Raw genomic sequence first — 14,848 nt, forward strand, 5'->3', positions numbered from 1 at the left:
TGGGCTGCCATTTTGTAATATTGATGTGTTAGCCTTAGCTGTTACTAATACGAATTATTGTACAGAGAGACAAGAAACATAAAATTCAATGTCAACAGTGCTTAACAAATAAATTTTCACGCTCTTTGCTCTGCTCTCAAAATATACATACAATGAGAATTGTTAACATTACACAATAGATAAATCATTTCAATAGTCTAACATACTTGCTCGATTTTCTGTTCCAAGGTTTGAACATCCTTGGGCCACTAGCTACAAACAGATTAATGAAATTACAACTCATGAGAAATATACAAACTTGCAATATAGTCAATGCAAGTCTGGTTTATAGTTCCGTGAACACATTTCTTTTTATCAAAGTACCTTAGATGAACCATTTGCTGTACAGCGAAGGGCATAAAATTTTAACCACCTTACATGAACTATTTGCTGTAACATTATACTTAATCCAACATTACAGGAATAACTAAACAACCACGTTGAATTATCAATAACAAATCTAACTAGTAAATCCACTTAAAAATATAAACGATGAACAATATACTAATACCAAATGTACCATAAAAATAGTTTTAAGAGACATTTCAAGCAACCATCGAGTGCAAATATTATGCATATTACTATATCAAAAGAATGCTAACAAAATGGTGAAATTTACAACTTTCACGTGTCGACCAAAGATTTGAATTGACAATCTTAATTGTTCGTGTTAACAGCATACAAAAAAAAAGTAATTTAACTTAAAGTTATTGGATAGAATAAGTATTACCTGAACGGCATCCTTTTCAGATGGAGTGCAAAGATATTGATGCTTAGGATTATCGATAATGAAAACAGAAACAGTAGCTTCCACCTAGAACAAATTAACTAAATCAAACAATTAAATCATTATATGAAAAATATGGGAAAAAAGCGAGAGGAAAAGAGCAAACCTTAAATTGGGAGAAGAGAGAGGCGATTATGAGAAGATCGAAGCAGATGCGAATAAGAATATCAAATGGACACAAAAAGAAGCCTTTGATTCTCATGTGCTTAGACTTGGGCTTACAACGCCTAATGTCATCATGCCTACTCTCAACTTCAAAGTGGTGCCTCCCTAGCATGATCTATTACTATTCATGGTGGCTCAACCGAGCAAAATAAGCCCAATAGGTTTTAAAAAATTGGGTTAGGCCTTAAAAAGAAAAAGACCCAGTTCACATGGCATGCATCCAAAATGCCCCTACTTTTTCATATATTTTTTTCACAAATTTACTATTAAATTAAATTACAAGAAGTGATGTTATAATTTCTAAATACACACATTCATCAGTTTATTTTTTGTTTTGCTTTTCTAACACCAATCTTATATAAACTCTAACCCTAAGTTTTGATAGTCTAATACTAAACTTTCATCATCACTTAAACCTTTTGTTTTACTTTAAATAATTGTTAGTTGGTTGAAACTATAATACTAAAATCATGGGAAACACAAGATGAATCTAATACGAGGAAGAGAAAATCAGTTGAAATTATGAAATTGAAAGGAAAATGGTGTAAGGAAAATCCTTACTAACTTTGATTTAGGAAAAAAGACTTAAATTTGAATGGAGAAATTTTATTGTCATATATTTCACTAAATGGTGTACATCCAACAGTGTGAAGTTTTTCATGATGGTTGACAGAGAAACAATATTTGAATTCCTTGCTAGGTTAGACAAGGAACTAGATGGAGTTAGGACAAGAAATTTAGTTAAGGAGACTTTTTTTTTTGCTGTGGTAAGGAGATAAAAAAGCAAACGGGGGGTGATGATGGCAAGTCAATGAGAATTCGATTGTTCAACTAACCTTCCAGAATTAAAATCATCTACCCTTGTATCTAAAGGGTCAAATACCTATACTAGTAATGAGAAGGCTTATGGTAGAACTTTACATTAAAGGAGAGGAACCTATGAAGCTCTACTGTGACAACAGGGCAACTATCAATATTGCACATGCCCACTGCATCATAACAGATCCAAACATGGGGAAATCAACTGGCATTTTATCAAAGAGAAGATAGAAGAGAAGTTTGTGTGTGTTGTTTACTTACCTACAGTTCAATAAACAATTGATATTCTCAACAAGGGACTATCTAGACAAAGCTCTGATAAACTAATGTCCAAGTTAGGAATGGAGGAAATTTTTGCACCAGCTTGAGGGAGATGTAGAAGTCATGAGTTATCAAAATAAAATCTATTTTATACTTGAATTTATCTTATCTTTTATTTTGTTTTTGATACAAAGTTATCCTAGTTAATAATTATCTATCTAAGGAGAATTCTATATATTACCCATATATTAGCAGAGTGAGGGTTCTAATGATTGTGGTATTTTTATATTGTACTTCATAAAGTGTACGATGCTTTCACGGAGCATGGATCCCCCCCACAAGTCTTCCACTTTGATGCATAGGCATTTGGCTTCACAGTTGTATTTCCACTACATCAAATATATCACAGATGTACATTTTTATTTATCATTGGTTATTCATATGATTTTAGAGTTGTTATGCATATTTTTTATTTATAATGGTTTATTGGTTATGCATTTGATTTTATATTTTTTTAATGTTATTACAACTTACCCGATAAGGTATGAATCAAAACTCAAACAATGTATGAAACGTAATAACTAATTAAAAGAAATTAATATATGTCTGGAACATAAATAATACTGATGTAATATTCAATGGATTACATCTCATTTCAACAAATACATAAATCAAACATTAATAAAATTAAATAGAAGGTTAAGACTGTGAAGATCTTTTTCCTTTATCTCTTCTGGATGAACTCGATTGCACAAAGCTTGGAATGGCAGTTTGATCGTACGTGCCCAAAATGATTATAGTGATTGCAAATCTTTGGTATAATGGTCTCACTTTGTGAAGAACGTCGATTTCTGTTTCAAAGGCGATCCGATCAACAATGATCAAGAATGAAATAGATTATATCTCATTTCAACAAGTACATAAATCAAACATTAATCAAACTAAATAGAAGGTTGAGACTGTGAAGATCTTTTTCCTTTATTCTTTTGGATGAACTTGATGGCACAGAGCTTGGAACTAGTGATGGACTTTGGCAGTTTGATTGTACATGCCCAAATTGATTATAGCGATTGCAAATCTTTAGTATAACGATCTCACTTTGCGAAGAATGTCGATTTCTGTTCCAAAGGTGATCCGATCAACAACGATCAAGAATGGGTGACAGGATAACTCTTTCTTCCACAACAGGCAACCATTTTGATTAGTTCCCTAGTGGATTGAAAGCTTTTGCATACATTACACGATAGAATTCGATGGTGTAAAAAGGATGAACCCATGCGTAGACATTGGTGTGTCTCATATGTCTTATGATAGCAATGACATGCTTACATAGAATACATGAAAAGAGAAACTTCATGCACGTACAAGTTATTTCATGGAAGTCAATAGTGCACATGTATCTGTTACTATTTATAACTTGTATAGAACATTCATAATTAGACGAACCTCTAAGCGCGTATCCTTCAACACAGGTGGCCAAGCTTATCCTCTATCCATTATGTAACATGGTGGGAACATTCATCTGTAATTTTAAAAAGCATCAGCACATCCGTTAATAAATAAGTGTAAGTGTAAAAAGTCATGGTCAATTACATAATTAGTATTAACATTATACATACTTGCATGGTTCCTCCTCTCATAAAACCTTCACTATGATGTGCCTCGAATGAACTTGGCCAATATTATGATAAGCAGACCCTATACGTGTCTGACAAGGGCATTAAATAACTTTGATATATTGGTTGTTATTATGTTATATTTGTGGTCTGAAAAATGTGTCCTACTCTATCAATGATACCCCACCTCACGTAAGTAAGCCCCAGCTTAAAGATGCACTTTACCAGTAGGTCTTATCATAACCTCAAAATTTGCCTCTGTATATGTCTTGTTTTCCAGCAACAAACATGCTACCTGTAAGTTTATAAATAATATGAGCACTTCGTATAAAAATTTATAAATTTTTCAAATGTATAAACACGTTACCTATGAGTTGTGTTTATACTTCGATCACATGTTATAAAAAAGTTGATGGCAACAACATTCGTGATGTACATCTAGAACCATTGTAAAGTTAGCATGATGTCAATCAAAGGTTATTGCCAACTCTGGTATGTAATCTTTCAGTTTTGTCAAAAACCAATGCCATGTTTAATGATCTTTCTTTTTTCCCATGCTGAAAACTATTGGGTATATCTAGTTATTACCATCTAGGGCATTGATGAGAAATAAATGTCTCAGATATCAAACTTTTAAAGAAGAAATGTCAATGGAAATATTTGTCATGGATGAAACAACCTAATGCCATGAAAAAATACTAAAAGCGATACTTCTTGTTTATTTCTATATATGTCATGGTTCTTGGATTAACAAGTTCTAAATTATAGCAATAATCAAGTAAAAACATCAATGACTTTTTTGGTAAGCCTTTTAATGTTGTAATATCCAATTTCTTACTTGCCAAGCCTATGAATATGATATATCAATTTTATACCTATCGGCGATGTCGATAATGATCTTTTTAGGCCGATAAATATGATCAATCAACATGAACTTTGTAACACTCACAGGTAAGCCCAAAGACATTTTAGCCTTTTTTCCTTAGTTTAAATTCAGTGATCAGTGATTTTTTGGAGGTATATGCTCATGTATAAAGGGATACATAACCATGTATGGTCAACAGATAGTAAAACTTTTGGATCAAATTATGCTCGTGGTGAAATGGGAAGTTGTTCTAGTTATGTAACTTTGATACACGACCTTGTATGGCTTATGCACACCCCATTTAAGCGTTTTGGAATCAAAACAAAAACGTGATAACCATAATTCTCTCACATTATCATTCACTTTCGTAAAAAGCAAATAGTATAAGAGAGAAGGAAAGTAATTTCGTCGCTTAAGGAATTGCCATCGATCATCAGAATCACCATAGCTGGGCAAGGGAAGCATTTTCATCAAAATCCAATTAAGTGATCCAACTTCCCCTTTTTGATCATGAAATTCAGAGTTTTACTATTACATGCATGATCTAGGGTTGTTTAGATATAGTAGTGATCATCTATATCATATGTTTGATTTAATATGCAATTGTGATGAGCCATATGCTTGTCTAACCTCTTCATTGTATCGAATTGATGAAATTAGAGTTTATATACATATGAGTAGTAATGTGTGCATATGTTCTTGGATGTATAAATATTATGTGTTTTGGCTTGATAATGCAATAAGGCCTAGAAGTGATTGTATGTAGATTGTAATACATGTTTTCCAATGCATATACTTGTTTAGGGTTTTTTTTAGATATGGTCAAAACTAGTTAGTATGGTTATAATACTTGTGTTACGTCTATACAACATAGAAACCCTTAAGATGTGATTTCTAGATCATGATACACTATCATGTATAGTTTCATGCATGTCCGTGTATCATTATAGAAATTTTAAAAGTTTGAGATTCTTACACTCGTTTTGAGATTTCTAGATAGCACAATCATGTGGACTAAGACACACGCCTATGTATGCCTTTCAAAAAATGGAAAGCATTTGTGGTTGAAGACGCGTGGTTTGTATGCATGGATTTTTGTGCACGGTCATGAGGGAAGTCATTTCCTTGTATGCATCTACTCTATGCACGGTCATATGTTGAATGACTGTAACACCTATAAGTATGTCTCAAGGATAGTATAGCCTTTTTGCTTGTGTCAGGATGAGTTGAAAAGTCAAAGTTCATATTTTAGGTGACACACAGCCCTGTGTAGGCGAGGACATACTTATGTGTCCTTGCCACGTAAGCTAGATAAACTGATTCATCACTTAATTGAAATATTAAGTGACACACGCCTATGTGTTTAGAGTACAAATCAATTTATAAAAGGTTCATTGTAGCGTTTTTGGGGCATTAGTTTTAAAAGCCCTAGCATACAAAAACCACTAAAGAAAAGAATGGTATTAAGAGTTTGATCATTCAGCTTCTTGGTGGCAGTTCTGGTGATGTTTCTCGGTAAACTAATTGTTGATAAATCTAGAGAGAAAGATAATTGTTGGTAAGACATTTTTGCTACAAAGAGAGGTAAGTAAGATCTATCCTCTCACTTTGATAATGCTTTTGTGATCTTTGTCAACCTTTTTAGACTAAAGGACTATTTCCCACCTAAAGTATCCTCTTATTTCAAATTCCCACCCCTTAACTTTTTAAAATCCCATTTACCCACCCATAGGTAATTAAAATTAACAGAACCTTAACCCCTTAAATTTTTTTTTTTTCCTCCTAAACCTTAAAAACTAACCATTTCCCTCATAGACCAAGTTTTAAAAAAAGACATTCCCCCCTTAGGGTTTAGATTTCAATTCCCAATGTCAAATCTGATGTCATCACTGGCAATGAAGATTTCCCAATGCATCATCATACTTTGACACTTTTTCTCCTTTATTTTGGATGTTTAATCAGTATCGAATAAAGTTAGAGAGATGAGATCTTCGTCTTCGTCTTTCTAAACAAAGAGCTTCATCTCCTAACAAAGCTTTTCATCGGTTGACCCCTCCAGAGGAAGAGAGAGAGACTACCAAAGCATAGTGATGTGTTGGGGAATCTTTGTTGTTAGCGATGGTGCTAGATTTGGCATCGAGAATTGAAAACTAAACCTTGAGATTGAAATGTCATATTTTAAAACTTGACCTAAGGGTAAACGTTTAGTTTTTAGGGTTTTAAGGGGAGGGAAGATAATTAAATTTTAATTTATTTTTAATATTACAGATGAAAAGATAATTTTACCCTTGAAACTAATAGATTTACCTCATATGGGTGGGTGTTTAGGATTTTCATAGTTAAAAGGTGAAAACTTGAAATAAGAGGTTACTTTAGGTGGGAAATAGTCCTTTGGCCACCTTTTTAGGATTTTTTTTTTATAAATATACTTGAGTTCATTGATATGAAGAGTAGTAATGAGAAAGATTTCGTGTTAAAAGATTTTTATGCCAAAATTATTTATATACATGCGTCATAGTGTTGAGTTGGTTAAGTTCCATTGTTGTTTGCATAAGTGTCAACAGGGAGGAAATGTAATGATGATTTTAATGCATGCTAGAATAGTAATGATGCCTCATAATATGAATATAAGAGTTGGCTTCTATTATTTATCTATAAAGAATGATAAAAACAACTTAAGGAACGCTAAACAAATTGTACCATGATCTTTTAATCATTATGGCATGATGCGTTGTGGTTAGGGTGATGTTCTTGATGTTGGTATATGCCTGGTTATGTGAAAGACTCGTAGAAATAGTGTAGGTATGTTTCCAAGCTTGTTTATGATTTTTATAGTCGACACACAGTTGTGTGGTATAGGACACATGCCTATGTGCATAACCTCCAGACTTTGGGACAGGTTTTCTTGGCGTTCTAATGAACGCTAGTGTTATCGATCGATTAGTGATTATCTAAGAGGTACAAACTTTTTGTAATTTGTCTTATTACGATTGAGCATAAAAGTAAAGTGACCAATCTACCTTTGTGAAGTTATGTAGTCGAGCTAGGATTAGGAAGAAGAATTTAAAGTATTTTAGCTGAAGGGTACACAGAGGTGTAAAGAAGGATACACGCCCATGTGCCCATGAATAATGTTATATAAGTTATAGCATTAGGGGAAGGAACGATGAGTGTGAATAATAACTAGATACACAATCATGTGTGGGTAGCAGACACGCCCTTGTACAAAGGGCAAAAAAATAGTTTGACTTAGAAACTAGGCTAAAAAGAGAAGGGTCATCCTTAGAGATAAACTAAGTCTTAGGGTATGCAGTAGTGCCTCACGTGCCAACCAATAAAAGTATTCAAAGGCACGAGCCAGTTGTAGGGTGGAAACTAAAACATGCTAGTCATTCTAAGATCATTACAAAGGGACATCGTGAGAGGTTTTTCCCAATACCAACCTATAATAGGGTAATGCTCGCATTAGAGCCCAATTAAAGTGCTATTAAGTTGGGAAGTAATAACTCATATGGCTAAGGTGTCAAATCCTTGTGTTTGATTCAGATAGATCAACTCAATAACAGTTAGCTTCCAAATTCAAAAGTTCCCACTAAATTCAGTAGCATCACATCAGATAAGAATCTAGGAGAGTGGTTCCTTAGTGACCAAACAGGGACATAATTTAACTCGAAAGTAAGATATATAGCCTATAGAATCCTAACTTAAGATATAAGCACCAATTCAGTTATTAGGACCCATCATCATTTAGTAAAGAGTTCGATGCCAACTCTAGACGATAGAGTTAGGGTCAAGGGCATTTTAGAAAAATTTAGAAAAATATATTAGTTAAAGTTTCCTTTTATTGGGTGTTTATCATTACCCCTCTTACTTTTATATGTGTAAGTATATGTGATCATGATTGTTGTGGGGTGAGTAGCAACCAGAAGGCATAGAACAATAAGGGTAATTTTTTCATTTATAATTTTACTATATTCGCTTTATTTGATAGATTCAAACTATATTATATATGAGTCGTGGCTACCTTATACATTTTACATCTTTCGATGCTTTTTGACATTATTCATTTATCATAAAGATATTTTGATGCCTTTCAACAATTTTAATAAAGTAGTTTTATTCAGATTTTTATTATCTTTTATGAATTTTATCAAATGATATACTCATATAGTCAATTTAGTAACACTTTCCTTCAAAGAGTAGTACTTCTAGAAGGAAGTGTTACAAATTGGTATCAGAGCATGATTTTGGGAGCCCTAGAAGATTTTTTGTAAATAAAAGTTTTTTTTTTAAACAATAGTATAGTTTAATAAGTAGGAATGTAAGCCTCTCACGCCATGTTGATCGTTCCCACAATCGATCACTGTAAGTATAGTTTATATATATACATGCTAACTTATTATGGGGACTAACAAGTGAGTTTTCAAGAAAATGAGGAGAACTAGAACAAAAACCAAAAATACACAGGTAAAGGGCCCCTAAAGGAGCCAAAGTGAGAAGCAATACCCCCGACTTCGCATCTAGCTTTGAGTGCACAAGATGTTAGAAACATCTTCAATGAGATGTTTAAGGAGCAAGGAACTTATAGGCACAAGGATCAGTAGAGGTGACTTCAGCACCTACAGTACCAACAACGACAACCTTAGCCAAAACCCAATTACATCCTATTTTTAACTTGCTTAGTATGTACCAACCTTAAAAATTCAATGGTGCCAAGGATCTGATCACAGTTGAGGAGTGGCTTAAGTTAGTGGAAAATGTTATGGCCCTGTTCAATATGATTGATCAAGAGAGAGTTAGATATGCCACTTACTTCCTAAAGTCTAATGCTAGGACTTGGTGGAACCTGGTTAAAGAGATGACCTAAACTTCAGAGATGTCTTAGTCCAAGTTCAAGAGAAGATTTGAGGCAAAGTACAGAGAAGTTGATGTGACCTATATTATAGTTCAAGAGTTCTTCATATTGGCCCAGGGTATAAATATAGTAAAGGAGTACTCGACCAAATTTAATCATTTGGCAAAGTATGCCCTATATATAACCAATACCAAGAGGGGACAAATGGAGAAATTCATTTATGGGTTTAATCCAGTTATACCCCAAGATGTCATGACAAGAGCATAGCCATCCCAAACATATGGTGAGGCTCTAAATAGAGTATTGAAGGTAGAGGTCTTTATCAAAAGGATGTATGGTTAGAGTTTTACCCAGACAATATCTTCATCAGCCTTGATTCCAACGTCGGTGTCATTACAACAAGTGAGTAGTAGTAGCTCCCCTATCTAAAGGGGTATTTCCTCAGAGAAAAAAGGGAAAAAACCCTTTCAGGCAGAGGTAACAAGAAAGGCTAAAGGAGTAATACTAAATAAATAGTTCTAGAGATTCCAGCCTAGAACGAGAGGTTATTGGATCTAGCTCCTGAACGAGAGGTTAAATTCAATATTGAATTGGCACCTTATAGAATAGCCCTATCTAAGCTATAAGACTTAAAGAAGCAGCTTCATGACTTGTTAGAGAATATGTTTATTTAACCGAGTCATTCTCCTTAGGAAGTCCTATTTTATTCATTAAAAAGAATGATGGGTTTATAAGAATGTGCATTGACTACCAAGAGCTTAACAAAGTGACAATTAAGAACAAGTATCCATTGCCTAGAATTGACAACATGTTAGACTAGCTAAAGGGTTCAGTAATGTTCTCAAAGATAGACTTGAGATCTGGCTACCACTAGTAAGGGTAGCTAAGTAAGATAATTCCAAGGTAGCCTTTTAAATGAGGTATAAACATTTCAAGTTTATGGTAATATCATTCGAACTAACGAATACTCCTATAGTGTTTATGGATTTGATGAACAAAATATTCCATGACTAGTTAGATAAGTTCACAATGGTCTTCATAGATGACATCTTAGTGTATTTTAAGAATCATGAGGAATATAACCAGTACTTGAGGCTTACACTAAGAGGTTAAATAAGAAACAACTATATGCTAAATTCACTAAGTATGAATTTTAGCTCAATCAAGTAACTTTATTGGGGTATGTAGTATAGTAGAGGGGATATCAATAGACCTGAGTAAGGTCAAGGTAGAAATAGACCAGCATAAGCCAAAGACAATCAAGGAGGTTTGCAGTTTCTTAGGCTTAGTAGAATACAATCGACGATTTGTTAAAGGATTCATTAAGTTAGCTAAACCTCTCACAGCTTTCATGAAGAAAGAAACTTAGTTTTAGTGGATAGATTCGTGTGAGAAAAGTTTCCAAGAGCTAAAAAAGAGGTTGACTTTTGCTCTAGTGTTGGTTATCCCTAAGGAGGGAGTGGAGTATGACCTCTGCATAGATATGTCTCATAATGGACTGGGAGTAATTTTGATATAAAGAGGAACGGTGATAGTATACATCTTAAGGCAATTAGAGGACTTTGAAACCAGATACCTTATACATGATTTGGAGTTGGCAGTAGTAATGTTCACTCTAAAGATTTAGAGACACTACTTATATAGGTAAGATGCAATATGTACATGTATCATAAGAGCCTCAAACACTATTTCATTCAAAAAGAGCTTAACATGAGACAAAATAGATGACTCGAGTTAGTAAACGACTATAACTATAAGATTAGGTACCATTCAGGTAAAGCTACCATAGTTATAGATGCCCTTAGCAAAAAAATGTTTTTGTTATAGTTGACAATTTAGAGGGAGATTCAGAAAAACCTAGATCGAGAGTAGATTGAGTTAGTGACTAGGGTTCTCGCTCAACTAAAAATAAAGTCCAATTTAATGGAAGACATCAAAGTAGGTTAAGATTGAGATGATTAGAGTAAAAACAAAGTTCATAGAGTCTCAGACGATAGTGAGCCAGAATTTAGAGTAAATGATAGTGTCTTCAAGTTCAAAGATAGAGTATATGTACCTTCAAAAGGTGAACTCAGACAAAGAATTCAAACAGAAGCTTATAGCTCATTTTACATAATCCATCTAGGAGGTGTGAAGATGTATTAGGATTTGAGGAGGAGTTTTTAGTAGCTTAGTATAAAAGAGATGTAGTTGTGCACTTTGCTAAATGCCTTTTGTGCCAGTAGATTAAGGCTGAGCAATAGAAACCATCAAGTTTACTTCAGCCTCTAAGTATTCTTAAGTGGTAGTGGGAACATATCTCCATAGATTTCATAGTTGGACTCTTAAGGACTAAAGGTGGTTATAATACGCTATGGGTGATAATAGACAGGCTAATCAAGACAACACATTTCCTACCCATTAAGGGTACCACCCCTATAGATTAGCCGGTGTATGTGAGAGAGATTATCAGACTGTATGAGTTACCTAAGACCATCATATCAAACTGGGACACAAAGATTATGTTAACTTTTTAGAGAAGTTTGCATCGGGCATTGGGTACCAATATAGCATTCAACACAGCCTATCACTTATAAACAGATGTTTAGACAAAGATGACCAATCAGGCACTAGAAAACATGTTAAAAGTCTATTGTTTGGATCATAGGGTAAGTTGGGTTAAGATGTTAGCCTTAGTAGATTTTGCATGTAATAATAACTACCAAGCAATAATTCAAATAGTGCCCTATAAAACACTCTATGGTAGGAGATGTCGTTCTCCTCTTCGCTAGAACAAGTTGGGCAAGAAAAACATTTTAGCTCAGTCCTTTAGGCTAGAATTGACTCAGAAAATGATCAAAAATGTGTAGTTGATCAAGCAAAGGATAAAGCAAACCCAAGACTAACAAAAGAGTTATTCGATCAGAGATGTTGAGACTTAAAGTTCAATATGGATGATAGAGTTTTTATCAAAGTAACCTCTTCCAAGCATATGATGAGGTTCAAGAAGAAAGGTGAATTAGCTCCCAGGTATATCAGGCCATATGAAATAGTGGAGAAAATAGGCAAGGTAGCTTATAGACTTGCATTACCAAAGAGTATGGAACTATTTATGAGATATTTCATATCTTATTGTTACATAAGTATATAGGTGACTCCTCTCATGTGTTTAGGATAAAAGAGGTACAGTTGTCCATGGACTTGAGCTACAAAGAGAGTTGGTTCAAATCTTGGATAGAATGATCAAGTAGCTAAGTAACTAGTAGATTCCCTAGGTCAAAATACTATAAAGGAACCATAAGAATGAGGTGGCCACTTGGGAGATAGAGTAGACTATGAAAGAAAAGCATTTTGAGCTATTTCTAGTGGATTCCGAGGTCGAAATCCTATTAAAAAGGGAAGAATTATAGCACCCATAGGTATATCTCAAGAGTAGTATAGTCATTTTGCTTGTGTTGATATGAGTTGAAAAGTCAAAGTTTATATTTTAGGTGACACACAATCGTGTGTGGGAGAGGTTACGCCAATGTATCTTTGCTATGTAAGTCAAGTCATCTGATTCAACACCTAATTGAAATATTAAGTGACACTGCCCATGTGTTTAGAGTGCAAAATCTGTTTACAAAAACCCTAGGAAAAGAATGGTATTGAAAGTTTTATCATTCAACTTCTTAGTGGCAATGTCAACTATATTCCTTAGTAAACCAAACGCCGACAAATCTAAAGAGAAAAAGACTCACTAGTACAACATTTTTTTGGCAAAAAGAGGTAAATAGGATCTATCCTCTCACTTCGATAATGTTTTTGTGATCTTTGTCAACCTTTCTAGGATTCTTGTTGATAAATATACTTGAGTTTATTGATATAAAGTGTTGTAATGAGAAAGATTTTGTGTTAGAAGAGTTTTATGCCAAGTTGTCATTAATTATCTTTGTATTTATGACCAACCAACCATGTTGGCGCTTTCAACTATTTCTCATGGCATGTTTCTTTCTCGATCTTCCTTTTTTTTTTCCACCTCTTTATTCTTTATGCTTCCTCTTCCTATTCATTTTGCAACACTCCCTCACAAATAAGTACTTATTGTATACAAAACCTTGGTTTTGTGGGAAAGTGAAATAATTAAAAAACACTAAAATAAATCTAGCAATAGTAAAATCATTAGCTTCTATTGTAGCTAAAAGTTTCATGTTGGAGATATATAAACTGTGGGGTAATCTAAATAAATGACACTATCATAGGAGGAGAAGGGTTTTGGGGAGACATCAACGAGGAAGATGGTGAAGGAGGTAAAGGAGTAAGAGTTAAAGAGGATAGCACAGAAAGAGGACTTCGTGAGGAAGAAGAGGGGTGCATTTGAAGACGACCATTTGGTGGATCAGTCTGTGGATGTGGGGCACGTCGGTGGGAGTGGCTAGACGGATGTGAGAAAGGAGAAGGTTGTCCTTACCATATGAGATATCATTTTATTTGTGTATGGAGGGGTATTCATTTTTTGTCAAATGTTTGTATTGTTAAATTAGATACGATGATAATATATTATTTTTTGATTAAGTAATTTTAAATAAAAGATATAATAACACATAATTATATAATAACATATTATATTAATATTAAAATTGATATTTACTTTAAGTGTGTATAACATTATTCTTTTAGGAATGATAACTATCCAAGAATGAAGAGTAGATAAGAGATAGGAAGATAGACTTTTCATACTTAAAATGTGCAAATTATTGTTTCATCATAATTGGGTTTGACATTCCATGTTGCCCTATAATAATATTGGGCCTAAACGTAAGTTTTGAGTAGTTTGATTCTAAATCACTGGTTGTTTTTTTCTTTTATTTCTCTTTCAATTAAAAAATCCATTTATACTTTTATAAAAAAGGTAAAATTTAAATCTTTACTTTGTATATACAAAGTTTATTTATTTATTTTTTAAATATATATGAATCGTTTTGAGTATTAAGTCTGGTTAAACTGGTCAAATCGTTTTGATGGATCAATCCAATCAGAGTTTCAATTTTATATAAAAATCTGAAAAAATTATATCTGATTACATATGATTTACATACTGATTTTTTTTCGATACATAATTTTCAATTTAAACCTTACAAAATACGTGTTGAAATACTATTACATTTGATTTACACATTGAATTTTATTTTATGCATAATTTTCAATTCAAACTCTACAAAACACGTGTTTAAATATTATTACAAATTAATTATGTAACATAACCATTATAGCATAAATCAAAACAATAATCAAACCTAGTACATTATACAAAACACATGAACAAATTGAAGTTTGAACAAAATACAAATCTAATATATACATTTAACATGACATTACCAATGGAGTAGAGATACGTAAAATTACAAATCCATAACAATAACAAATATTGATACATGTTTTTTTTTATAGGTAAATGCATATATTAACCCAAAAAAAAATAA

Source organism: Mangifera indica, unplaced genomic scaffold (assembly GCF_011075055.1).
Source record: "Mangifera indica cultivar Alphonso unplaced genomic scaffold, CATAS_Mindica_2.1 Un_0004, whole genome shotgun sequence".
NCBI lineage: Eukaryota > Viridiplantae > Streptophyta > Magnoliopsida > Sapindales > Anacardiaceae > Mangifera > Mangifera indica.